This window comes from Panicum virgatum, chromosome 1K (genome assembly GCF_016808335.1).
Source record: "Panicum virgatum strain AP13 chromosome 1K, P.virgatum_v5, whole genome shotgun sequence".
Taxonomy (NCBI): Eukaryota; Viridiplantae; Streptophyta; class Magnoliopsida; order Poales; family Poaceae; genus Panicum; species Panicum virgatum.
The window spans coordinates 35,162,300-35,175,513 of record NC_053136.1 but is presented as its reverse complement, the minus strand read 5'-3'; the positions used below and the strand labels follow the sequence as shown (position 1 = coordinate 35,175,513).

General features: G+C 50.8%; 1 pseudogene; it reads right to left on the bottom strand.

Annotated features, from left to right (window-relative positions):
• Window positions 1-473: 473 nt before the first annotated feature.
• Window positions 474-2,453, bottom strand: LOC120704218 (annotated as a pseudogene).
• Window positions 2,454-13,214: the final 10,761 nt, after the last annotated feature.

The window sequence follows — 13,214 nt, the reverse complement described above, 5'->3', positions numbered from 1 at the left end:
AGCGACAAAGCCAACCCAAAAGTTTGATGAAGACACTTATTGTGGACCAATTTTATTACTAAACCTCCATCTATGATTGCCAAATAACTGCATGGCCAAGATCTCTATGGTTTGACATGTCTTAGCTTCTATAATCTTATATAATATCTAGCCGCGCAAACGTGCGGGTGTCCCACCTAATTTGGTTGGTTTCATATGTCCTTCTGAGTGAGCGATGGCTCAAGTCTCGCGACGTTGTGGATGCGCATGTAGTCGCTGAAGGTAAGGGCGGTGTTGCACTGCGGGCTGCCCTCGCCAGGGCCGTACCGGCAAATTCGAAGGCCCTGTGCGAAACTATGAACTGGACCCTAGTACCATTGTTGCACCTGCGAGTGCCCAGTGAAATCTGGAAGGTGGAAGTGCAGACGTGACTTGTGTCGTGCCTGGCGAGCGGTTATAGTGGAAGCGAAAAAGATTGCACTGCGATCTGCAGATTTGATTGAAAGACAATGGTCAAGCCGCATATTTCCTCTTCTATGACATATTTGGGCTACAGTTTGCTTCATATTAGATCAAAATATAACTAAAACAAAATCTACTATGTAACTATACCTAGTATACTCATTATATTTTGGGGCCTCTAAAATTTAGGGGCCCTATGCGGTCGCACGGCCCGCACGGGCCTAGATACGGCCCTGCCCTCGCCGGCGAACTTCTCCGCCGGGCCGACGAGACAGTCGGCGGTGGGGCTGATGAACGTTGCAACCGACGTCCGCGCCCGCGCCGGGTTGGTCGCCGCGCGGTGTCGCACGCTCTTCAACGCCCCGACAACCTGCGTCCAAATCAAACCAGCCGAGATCCATCCTATCAGTGCAAGCAAGAAGTGGCGTCGTCGTTCACCTCTGGAGTCTGGACTGGAACGAACAATCCGAGACGAAGGCAGCCAGGAAAATGGTCGATCGATTTGATAATTGATAACCCACACCTCGAGCTGCTTGCCGAAGTTGACGACGAAGGCATTGGGCATGGGCTCGACGTCGACCCAGTCGCCATTGTAGGCGACCTGGAGGCCGGGGACGACCACGCCCGGGAGGAGCAGGGTGATGAGGTTCCTGTCGCAGTGCGGCGGCAGGCCGAGCGCCGCGCTCGGGCCGGGGCACGGCGGGTAGTGGTTGATGCGGAGGACCAGGTCGCCGCCGCTGATGTCGCCCTCGAAATAGCCGGGGCGAAGCCCCATGCCGTGGCACAGGAGGCGCAGCAGCTCCATCCCTGCGCCTCTCGTCGCCGCGGCGAACTTCTCCACGACCTCCTGGAACCTCGGGGGCTTGCCCGGCCAGCCCTCCGTGCTGTCGCCGACGGGGAAGGCGCAGGTGAGGGAGAGACAGTCCCGCCAGTACTTGACGCCCCCGGTGTCGTAGGAGCTGCCGGAGAAAAGCCGGTTGGGCCTGCTGCTGTCCTCCGAGTAGAGGTGTGCCTTGTCCGCCGCCGGCAGCCGGAAGAACTCCTCGCACACGGACTCCATGTCGCGGATCGCCAGATCAGAGACGCCGTGGTTGACCACCTACAGTGCTTGCCCATATAGTACATCTAGTTCTAGCTAGGATGCTAATTGCGATCAATATATAACGAATTCACGGGGAAGGATGATTAATTATGCTCGGATCTGCAGTGTTCTGACCTACCTGGAAGAAGCCGAACTCCTTGCCGGCGTCGACGATGGCGCGGCAGACCTCGTCGCGGCTGCCGGAAAGGTCGATGACGGGCAAGGATGAGCGGCGGAGGCGGCCGGCGTGAGAAGGTCGGGAGGGATGACGAAGGCGTCTGGGAGCGACGTATGGGACGGGGCCAGGTGGAGCAGATTCTCCATGGGAAATTGAGGGAGGGAAAGGGAACACGGGTTCTGGGCTTCCGGCCAGAGAAAAGAAGAAGAGAGGAAGAGACGAGTCGTGCGGCAATGTCACGAGGGGAGGGTACAATAATGGAATTTTTATATCTATATAGTATTACAGTTATCGCACTTTGAAAATACTCGCGATATTGTGAAGATGCCATTATGATTTCACAGTTTCTAAAGATAGGCAACTACTTACTTTGTGTTTCTTAAATTTATGGACCAAAATATTCACCATCTTCTTCCTCTCATCTTCTCTCCTCTCTCTTCCATGACGTCCGGCTCCTGCTCTGCCATGCTCGCTGCTGCTCTCCTTCAGCGTGCTTCTCTCCGCTCTCTTCCTCGACTCCCCCACTGCCTCCTCGTTACCATCACGACGCGGCAGCCGTCCTCTCCTCTCCGTTGTCCACCGCCCTCGGGTGCAGTCAGCACAGCGTAGTGCCAGGATGGGGCGCCGCCGGCATGGTAGGCCAGTGGCCGAGCCGGACCGCTCTACACGAACGTGCGGGGTAGGGCCAGAGCGCTGCTCGCGCGGAAGGATGTGCTGCTCACCGCTATACTTGGAGCTGGTGCTGTTGCGGCCGTCAAAGGGCGTGCTGCCTCCACGGCTACACTCACGCCGATGACATTCCCCGCCGGAGTCCCTGTACTCGATGCCGCGGCAGCATGCGGACGCACGGAGCCGGGCCGGAGTGCTGGACTCATGTGATCGGCTGGCAGCCGAGCTGGACCACAGTGGGGACATGCGGGATCGAGTCGGAGTGCCGCACACGCGTAGGAGATTGGGAGGAGGGTGGGTGGATTCGCTGGGCTGGGCGGACGGGCGGCGGACATGGCGGCGTGATGTAGCTCTTTTTTTTTTTGAAACAAAAGGCATGATGTAGCTTTTGACTTGAGGAGAGAGAGGGCGATGGCGGAAAAATGAGATAGGGATGAGAGGTTGAAGATGAGGACATGGTTCAATCTTTTTCATAAATATATCGACGAGGTACGCAATGGTATATCTGAGAGAGAGAGAGGAGAGAGAGAGTAACATCCTGTAATTTTTATGGAATGTTATAAATCCCAAAAATACGAGTTTTCAAATTTTTTTTGCGTGATTGTGATAATAGCTAGGAAAATATAAGGTTTAATGCTAACTCTCTTAAAATTTCTAGAATTTAAAATCAAATAAATATAAGGACAGTGTCAAATATTTGGAGTTATCTGAATCTTTTTGGATCTACCTTGTTTCTTTGAAATTCGATTTGACTTTAATTCACCTTGTTTGAACTTGTGTGGTATTTTATTTGAAAAGGGCCATTCAAATAAAATACAAAAGCTAACCCTAACTACTAACAGGCCTAAACCTCTAACATCTAACTTCCCTATCTAACCAGCCCAACCCATCTAAGCCTTGCCGGCCCGCTGACCTCTCCCCTAACCTCCTTGCGCCGGCCCGCTAACACGCCCCGTCCTACCAACCCTCTCCCGCCGGCCCGATCTGCGGCCCAACCCGCGCACGCACGCGCCCACGCGCGCGGACGCGCCGAGCAGCCCGCTCCGCGCGCCCACCGGCCTGCTTCGCTAGCCTACACGCGCGCCAGCCAGCCCAGCTCACCGCCGCCGCGTCGTTTTCCCTGCAGCCACTGACAAGCCGGACCCGCACGTCAGCTTTCCCCTTTCTCCTCCCTCACGCGGACGCTCACCTTCTCCCGCACTTGCCCGACGCCGCACTCGCCTTCGCCGCTACAGGACAAGCCGCGGAACGGCCTCCCCTGTCACGCCTGCCCCCGCCCGCGATGCCGCCGCGCCTCACGCCGCCAACCCGGGCCCGCGAGCACCTCGATCTCGACTCGGGGAAGCCCTAGATGGCCGCCACGTCACCCCGCGCCACGGTCATCACATCACGACCGTCCCCCTCGGCGTCCGTGCCGCCGTGGGGCGCAAGCCACTTCGCGCGCGCCGCCTATAAAGCCCCGTCCGGCCGCTAGCCGTAAACCCTAGCCCGGGGAATTATTTTCCCCTTTCGCCGCCACCAATCGAGCCCAGAACAGAGGAGAGGAGAAGCAGAGGAAGGCGGGAGCAAGAAGGGGAAGGAGGAGAAGGACGCCGCCGCCCGCCGGAGCTTCATCGAGCCAGCGCCCGTACGCCTACACCGCCGCAGCTGCTCGGCACGGCACCGCATCGACACGCCACGACCTCGAATCGACACTACGCCGCCCCCTTCTTCCCCGAGCCACACGGTAGGCCACCGTCCATCCTCCACCTCACCGCCGATGAGCCGTAGCAGCCCTAGGACCCCCTTGTGTGCCTTTTCTGCAGGGACCCGTCGCCGTCCCGCTCGCGAACCCGGAACCCGCCGTCGCCTTTCCTTTTGCACCGCCGTGTCGCACTGGCTCGGCACGGCCATGCGCGGCCCTGGAACGCCTGTTCTGCTGCCGCCACGGCCTCGCCATGGCTTCGCCATGTGAGCGCAGTGCGCGCGCGTGCGCGCCGGTGCTCAAGGTCGGGCCTTCGCCCTGCCTTGGCACTGGATCGAGCCGAGCTCGCCGCCGCGAACCCGTCGCGGTCGCCTTGTTTTTGCCTGCAGCCTGACGCCGTCGCGGCTCGGCTTCCCAGAGCATCACGCGTGTCGTGGACGTGTCGCGGTCTCAGCCTCGCTGAGTGCCCGCGCACACGCGCGCTGCGTTCCACGTCTCGCTGACCCAGCCCTTGCCTCGGTCGCCTGAACCCCGTCTCCACGGCCACGCCACGGTCCCGTTCACGTGCACCCAAGTACCCAACCAAGCACCTTGCCGCCGCCTCGTCGTGGCCACGCCACGTGCTGTGTCCCCGCCATGGCCATGCCCTTGGGGCGCACCACACCCGCACACCTGGACCGTCCCACGACCACAGCCAACGCACGCACGTCCATGCCGGTTGACCTCTCTTCCGTTCTGTCCGCCTGCCGCCGCTGCGGCCTTGCCCGGCCACGGTCGCCGGCGACCCGCAGCCTTGTCCACGTACTGTCTCTGTTTCCATGTCAAGCCCGCCGTTGGCCATCGTCCTTCGGCCTCGCCGCAACCGCTTTGCCCTGCCTCGCCGCCGGGAACCCGCATGCCGAGCCCTCGCCGCAGGAGCACCTTCGTCGTTTTGACCTGACCCCGCCTTGCCTCGCTTCGCTCTTGCCTGCGTGCGCTCGCCAACCTCCTTGCCCAGCCGAGCGCGCACACGCGCACCTACCCGTGCCACCCACCCGCGCACGCCTCGCCTTGCTTTGTCTCTGCCTCCACTCCACCGCCAGACCTCGCCGTCGAGCCGCCACCGCGCCTCGTGGCCTTGATCTGCTCTGCCTTGGTTCGTCCCTGCCGTACCCTGCACCAGACCGAGTCAAGCTCTCCGGCCACCGCCTGCGCGCCTTGACCACACCGCCGTGCCGTGCTTGCTCGCGTCGCCGCCATGCCCTGTCCGCGACGAACCCGAGCCCGCTGCCTTGACCACGCCCTGACCTCGCTAGATCACTGCCGCCGTTGCCGCCGGGAGCCCTCGCCGTCGACGCCTGGAGGACGCGCCGCCATCGACATCTGGGGGCGCTGACACCCGAGCCCGATACGTTAGGGAGAAGAAGGAAAGATGGAGAAGGAGGAAAAGAGAAGAAATGAAGAAGTAAATTAAGAAGTGGGCTGCCGGCCCAGTCCACAAGCCAAGCCGAGTCGGCCTGCGAAGCCAGCGTGTGAGCCACCACCGAGCCGGCCTGCTAAGCTGATCCCCAAAGCCGGCCCGTCCCAACCAACCTGAGCCGAGCCGTGTGTTTTCGGCCGAGCCAACCGGCCCAATCGCCCAGAAACCCCTTTTAACCTTTTTTCTCTTTCCTTTTTCCTTTTAACCTTACACGCCGGGCCCACATGTCATTCTCCGCTATGTGACTGACTGGTGGACCCCACCGACCGTGGACCCCGCTGACCTGCCCGCTGACCCGTCGAACGTTGACTTGGTCAATGTTGACCAAGGCAATGCTGATGTCAGCATCTGCTGACCCCGTGCTGACGTCATGCTGATGTCAGCATGACACGTGGCACTCTCTAGTGCTGCCACGTGTCAGCTTGTTTGTTTTTCTTTTTACGAAAACTTTTATTTAATTCTAGAAATTGTTTTAAGTTTAAAAAATTCTTAATAAATCAACCGAAGCTCTAAAACTTATGAAACTAGTTTCATAATTCTTCTAAAATCATGATCTACGCGTTAGAGTAGGTTTTGTTGTGATTTGGATCTTATTTGGGTAGTTTTGTGTATTTTTGCACTTTGGCCCTATAGTAATCCGTAATTACAAATAGGTCCTGCTGCTGAAGAGAAGACCGACGACCAGGACTACCAGGAGTCTCAGGATTTCTACGAGGAGCACTCAGGTTCACGCCCATCTATGATTTGAATTCCTATTTAGGCATTGCTTGCTAGAAATGCTAGTGCTCTACTTGTGTGTGTGAGATAAGCCTGCATGGCCTACTTATATACCGTACTCCTTGCATCCCTATTATACCTTGATTGAATCTTGGATGCTTTGGCTATTATGAGAGTGTTTGGGTATGGGAATTCCATGATTTGATAGTCTTGCATGCTTGAGACCCACTTTGTGAGGAGCTAGAGATAGGATTTTTAGCGGGGGCAAGCTACTGGCCGGGAATGTGTATTAGGCACATTCTGGGGAGCACCTGTGGTGGGTGCGGGAAGAGAAGGAGGGGTTTACCTGTTATGGGTGCCTTTGGCGGACCACTGCGGAGGACTGCGAGGAGTGCTTGCCCCGGCTTCTTATGGACATATGTGGTATCTGAGATTTTAGGACTTTTCGTGCATGCCACTTACCCACTGTGTTGGTGGATCCGGTCCGAGCTAGCTATGCGCGTCACTAGACTTGTCAGGAGTAGGGTAGTGCGAAGGAGGCCCGATGCAGGAGGAGCATGGGCGCTTGGTGGAACTTTGGATGGCAAGGGGAGAGCCACACAACTCCAGGGCGCCCCATCCACGAAGGGGTTGCATCCCAACCTGGGGGGGACAAGATGGTGCCGTAGCAGTTAGTCTCGCTCTTCGGAGTGCTTCGGTAGGCCGGTATTTCGGAGTTAGTCAGTTGATCCCTGGCTAATGATGGGGCGAGTGGGTACAGGTGTACAACCCCTACAGGGTGAAATCTATACATATAGCCGCGTACTCGTTCATGTACTTTTTCCTACACTTCTGTTACTTCATCTAGAGTAGTAAACCCAGCTTTCTATCTTCCTCTAGTCCACTTTCCCCTGTGGAGTCAGATGAGGTGCAGGGAGAGGGAGTTCCTGCACTGACCTGGGTTGGGTGAGAGACATGTTTATGGTTTGGGTTTGACTGGTGCCGGTATGGCCCGTGTTAGAGAGTGACAGATGACTTACTTATATACATATGCTTGCATAGGAAACCTCAGCCTATCCTTGGCTACTTTTTATATCTTTGCATCTACTTAAAGCTTGCATACGGATGGTGACGTGAACCTATCCAGTCCTTAGGGATAGTTTGGCAAGATGCAAGATCCGATCAGGAGTTCGACACCAACAACGACGGATGGTACGATTGAAGACTTAGAAGCCCGTGCTACGCTCAAGTACTGCCTGTGGAGGTGAAGTTCGAGATGAAGGAAGGCCTGAAGACCAGCTACCGCTATCGTTTTCTATTTGTTCCATTTTAGCCCAATGGGCTTGTAATAAATTATTCGTACTGCACATCCTATGGATTTTGTAATAATTAAATCCATGCTTGAACCTCTTTTAAGTGAGTATGAATTGATTTACTGTCTGAAATGAGTTTTGTATGTGATAGCTACTGATCCATGGACTATCATAATGATACAGTGATTCGGGTTCTTCGTTCAAAAACCCGGGTCATTTCAGAGAGAGAGAGAGAGAGCACCGGAAGGATGCAGCCATGAGGGGAGGGAGGAGTTCATTTGCAATCGTGCTTTGGTCGGCGAGTTGGTCATAGCACACACAAATTTTGAGACGATATATGAGGGCTTGCTATGTGATACTAAAACTCAGTTTATTAGCCCTTTTTTCACTTACAAATTTAATTATCTAACGAGCTTTAAATTTATGAAACCTGACAAGTTTTTTGGTACATGATGTATATGTTTTATTTTGATATATGCACATTTACGAGTGTTCTCTCCTCTGCAAGAGAAATGAGAAAACATTTCATTAATTCAGTTAAATGTTTTGCATGTACGTATATGCAGTAAGTGTACTACTATTTTGATGATAATTGTTAAAATTAACAAGCCCAATTACATATAATTAAATTTGAAGCCCATCTTATCTTACTATTACTAATTGGAGGCTCCTTTGAAGCCTCCACGTGAAGCCATCTATGATCCTATGTGGACATTCTAAAAAAATAAGAGAAATGAAAGAAATTCTTACGTGAAGGCACCTAGAATCCTAGGTGGACAGCCTAAAAAATAAAAGAAATCAAAAAATTCTCCAAAAAAGCAAAATATCCACCCGTACGGCACTTGAGCTGAACCCCAACTAACAGATACATTCAAATATCAACTAATTTTCTTATATCTTATCGTTATTTGAATCATAGAGAATCTCTATCTCCATGGCCCGATAGTTAATCCAACTAACAAACATATAAGGAGAGTTCAAACACCGGATCACGTAATCACGTAGAAGCACACCACTTGCCGTCCGCTGGCGGGAACATGGCTGGAGCTGTTCATCGACTCCCCACAGGCAGGAACAGACGCCAGCCGTAGTAACATCACTTCGATCAACACAAAGGTAAGCATGTCGATGGAGACGAGAGGGCACCAGACCTTCTCCGCCTACTCGGTGCGCCGTAACTAACACCTCCTCTGCCCGCTCCCATTTGCTACCTGATCGATTTTCTTTGTCAATGGCCGGTCACTAATTAACCTAACGCTCGGCACGTACTTGCTAGGAGTAGTTTATTGTGGATGGATGGCTGCACTCTCACTTCACTACCGTTTAGCGACGGCCTTCTGTCGTCGATCGATCTCAGTGTGTGTCTGTTGAGCGTGATTTCTTTGACTTCTAGCTCCCCTACCCAAGCCGGGTAGGGGAAAACGGGACAAATTAAACTTGGTTTCATTAATCTTTATATGTATAATACATATACTAGGCAATTATGCTCAAGCATTGCTACGGACAGTTGGTGTAAGTATCGGATATGTATTGGTGCCCGTGCGTTAATTTGTAGGGATTTACGTAATCGAGTCGTGGACGTAGGGATTCGTCCGTCTCGCATACAGGATAGACTAAGATCCACCTTCAATGACACGAGCGGACCAAACCAATCCAAAATTAATGGAAACTTTACTTGCTTTAGTAATAGGTATAGATATGATGTCTCCTCAATCGAGCGGCCAGCGATCCACTACCGTTCTGTCCACTGTATCTTACCAAATCACATCCACAAAGGAGACAAAAAGAACATCAAATTAATAGTAAGACCATACAACATAAAAAAAATGATATTTGACCATTACTTCTGGTGAAATTAAACTTCAAGCACGGGTGCTTGCAGTTTTAGATCCGTTTCATCATCTCAAGATCAGAAGTATCCATGGAAATCTCCATGTGAAGCCACCTAGGATCCTAGGTGGACATCCTAAAAAATAAGAGAAATCAAAGAAATTCTCACTAATATATTATTAATAATATACATTAATGTATTATTTACTATGCAAAATTGTGTAAACCCTCTTATGATGCCATAAAAGAAAGAAAATAACACGTACAGCAACCACATCAAAATCAATCGATTGTTCATCCTTATGAAATTTTAAAAAATATAATGTCAAAGTCACCAGAAAATGCTAATCCGTGTAGATTATAAACGGACTTACAATGTTGGGATGGAAGTGTTTACTATCGGTGGGCATGGTTCATGCTGCAGGACAGTAGAGGATGAGGATCCACCGTACCTCATAATTATGCCACAGGAGCGCCTACTTGATGGGGTCTGTGTACCGGCAAATCAAGAGGGAGCTCCTACAAACCCCCACTACAAGGCTTCCTACGCTTGATTTAGAAGAGGAAAAGTTTGATTTCATATCTCATGCCGTTTTGCCATCGGATGAGCAGCCCCTTCAGTTTATCGAACTAGGCGGGAAGCACCCACTGTATAAACAATTCGGTCGTTGCCAGATGTTTTCCCGGACTTAATCAAAATGTGTAAACCCTCTTATGATGCCATAAAAGAAAGAAAATAACATGTACAACAACCAAAGCAAATTCAATCAATTGTTCATCCGGATGAAATTTAAAAAATGTAATGTCAAAGTCACCATTAAATGCTAGCCCGTGCTGATAGACTAGTTTTAGAGATAATTTAGATAGATCATAAATCAAGTTATCAACTATGGTTTGATAAGCTATTGATCTAGGAGCATCCGGCCGATTCTTTGCGTTGGGGTTGAATCCTCGGTGCTCCCCTGTGGGCTTTGTTTTCCTGGACTTTGTCGCCGGCTGTGGAATGTTCCGGCCGCCAGTTGTCGTCTCTGGCGACGACGGGTCGCCGGCTGTGGAATGTTCCGGCCGCCAGTTGTCGTCTCTGGCGACGACGGACATGTCTGGCAGTCCTCAATGGAGATGATGCCGATGGACATTCAGAGGTTCAGATGTGGCTTGGAGGGCTCCGAGTCGCTGATTCTTGCTGCTTAACATGTGTTGGTCGTCTTCGTTGCTTCCTGGGCAACACGGAGGCGGCGAGCTGCAGAAGCGGTGACGGATGCGGCGCAATGCCGGCTTGGTTGGGGAAGGGTCCGGAAGAAGAGAAGTTTTGCAATGAAGTTCGTCTTTATAGTTGAAGGTTGAAAATTAAATTTTTTATAATAGTTCGAGAGTGTAAATTATTTTTTTCCCCACTTGCCGTCTCTGCAGCATGCACGGCCGGCATCCTCGCTAGTTCGTCTTAGGCCTTCTCCAACGAAGAGCGATATCGCCGACTTTCACTGAGCTGGAGGAGAGAGAAACTTAAAAAGTTGCCGAGCCGGCTGCTATCTCGCCGCTAGCGGATGGCACATTTGCCGGAGTTACTAGAGAGCGAGCGCAGGAATCTATGAGAACCAGAAGCTGCTTTTCCTTTTTTTACTGTCTCTCACCTCCACCTCATCCGACGATTTCGTCGATGCTGTTGGAGGCGGCCTTATTGGCTCTGCGCCGCGACGGATGAACGGAATTCATCACGTGAGAACTAGTGAAGAATACAGTATGAGATTGTAATTGTCGGAACACACCGCACGCGCATGATGCATGCATCATATATATATTTTTTTGAAAGCACCAGGAGCACTGGGAATTATATAAGAACTCAATTGAGCACCCACACTGACCGCGCGCTCAATGCAGATGGGCTGCCGGGAAGTCTGATGATCTGCCTGCCAGGGCCTACACACGCATATACACCCACACACCACAGGAGCCCCAACACCCCTCTGGGAAATACCCCGTGTGACACCGGGGTTGCTCCAGACGGGAGTCGAACCCCCCTCTGGGAAATACCCCCGTGCGACACTGGGGTTGCTCCCGACGGGAGTCGAACCCCGGTGGGCGGGCTGGCCACCGCCAGCGCTCACCACCGAGCTATCAGCTCGTTCGCACATGCATCATATATATATATACACACACTAGTAGTACGTGCCTGGTTGGTTCACCGCTCAGTTAGAGTTAGTTCTACCTCTACGGTGCCCTGCTAGCTGCAGCCTCGCGTGGCGTTGCCGATTGCCATGCGGCGCGCCGGTGCCGCGGCCACGGTTGGTGTTCGGTGATCTTTCCTTGGCGCACCCATCTATTGGTGCGTCTGACTGTCCAAGTGCGCCGGTGAATTAAGATCGACGTCGACGGACCCCGCTCGCTGCCAGTCACCTGGGTCCTTGACATGCATGGGTGGTGAGTGGACAACGGCGAGACCATCTCGCCGATCGATGTACTACGCACTCCTGAAGGCTTGTATGAAAGGAAGCCTTGTATCTATGTAACGAACTAGTGGATTGTGCGCGCTCATAATTTCTTTATATTAAATCAATAATCAATATGGTTGGAGAAGATATGTGCGCGCATTTATATTTACCGTGTATTTGTTTCTTTTTTTAGAGTTATATAAATAGCTAATGTAATTAATTAAGCTTTTGTGCTACAAAATGCATATAGGTACGAACTCACAGTAGGTAACTATAATATTAATATTATACATTATTTGTAGAGAATTATAATAGACAATAGATTACATTTATGTTACAACAAAACACTTTTTTTTATATGTATAACAAAACACATTTAGTGCTCTAGTAAAATGCTAGAAACTACCAAGTACATAATCTAAATTCGAGCTGTAGTTGCAGCTGTTTTGGGATGGTCTGAAAAGAGTTGCGTGCATAATTCCCTTTTAATCTTAGAGGTAATTATCATGGTAGTAAAAGATATTTTCATTTGCAGGGGAATGTACATTTATGAAAATGGTATGTACATCTTTTTTTATAAGATCTAACGGGGAAAAGAGAAAAAAGAAGTGAGTTAAAGTTTTAGAAATTCTATTTTTTTTCCAGGTGTAACCAAATAAGATCGTAACGGGTCTCAGTTTGTGCAAAACATCCCAGGTAGCTGATGTATAGCCCAAGTATTAAGGAGTGCATGTATGATAGTGTAAGCTGTTCAGGCAGCACAAGAAGCATTTTTGGTCGTTAAAGAGTTAGGTGATTGCCTTTTTGTTTCAGAAAGCGCGATAACTGTTTGATTAAAGATTTAGTAGAGTTATCATTGTCATAAGATGGGCAAAGTAACTAAATGGTCCATTCAGATTAGCATTCCAATAGTTCGAGGATAATTTTGCTGAAATAGCCCGATCAATCACATTTGGTTAAGGTAGCAAGATGCAAAATATTTGCAATGGAATTGTGCTCTCTTGTTGGCCATAGAGACATGCACCATTGCTTTATTTTCAAAATGCTGCGCAAAATTAAACAAGCAGTTCTAATATGGAACAAAGAACTTAAATACTTAATATGCAATAGATAGAGGTTTAGTTCTCATAACTATTAATTCTTACTAAGGCACTCCAAGTGCTATTGGTGATCCTTGGTCATGGCTTTGTACAGCTAGTGCTGTTTTTGTACAAACAGTTGCTTTATGCATTCTTCAACAGGTAGTGAAGCTACAAGGCTCAGTGCAGAACCAAGTATAGGGACTCACAGTTCAATCCTAGGATGCTTTTTTTTCCAGTTATCATGTACTGAGCCTCTAGTGGTTGGCATACATTTCCGAAATATCAATAACCAAATTAACGTACATGAAGTGATTGTCATGATGGTTCTACTTTATAACTGCTGGGAAAACCA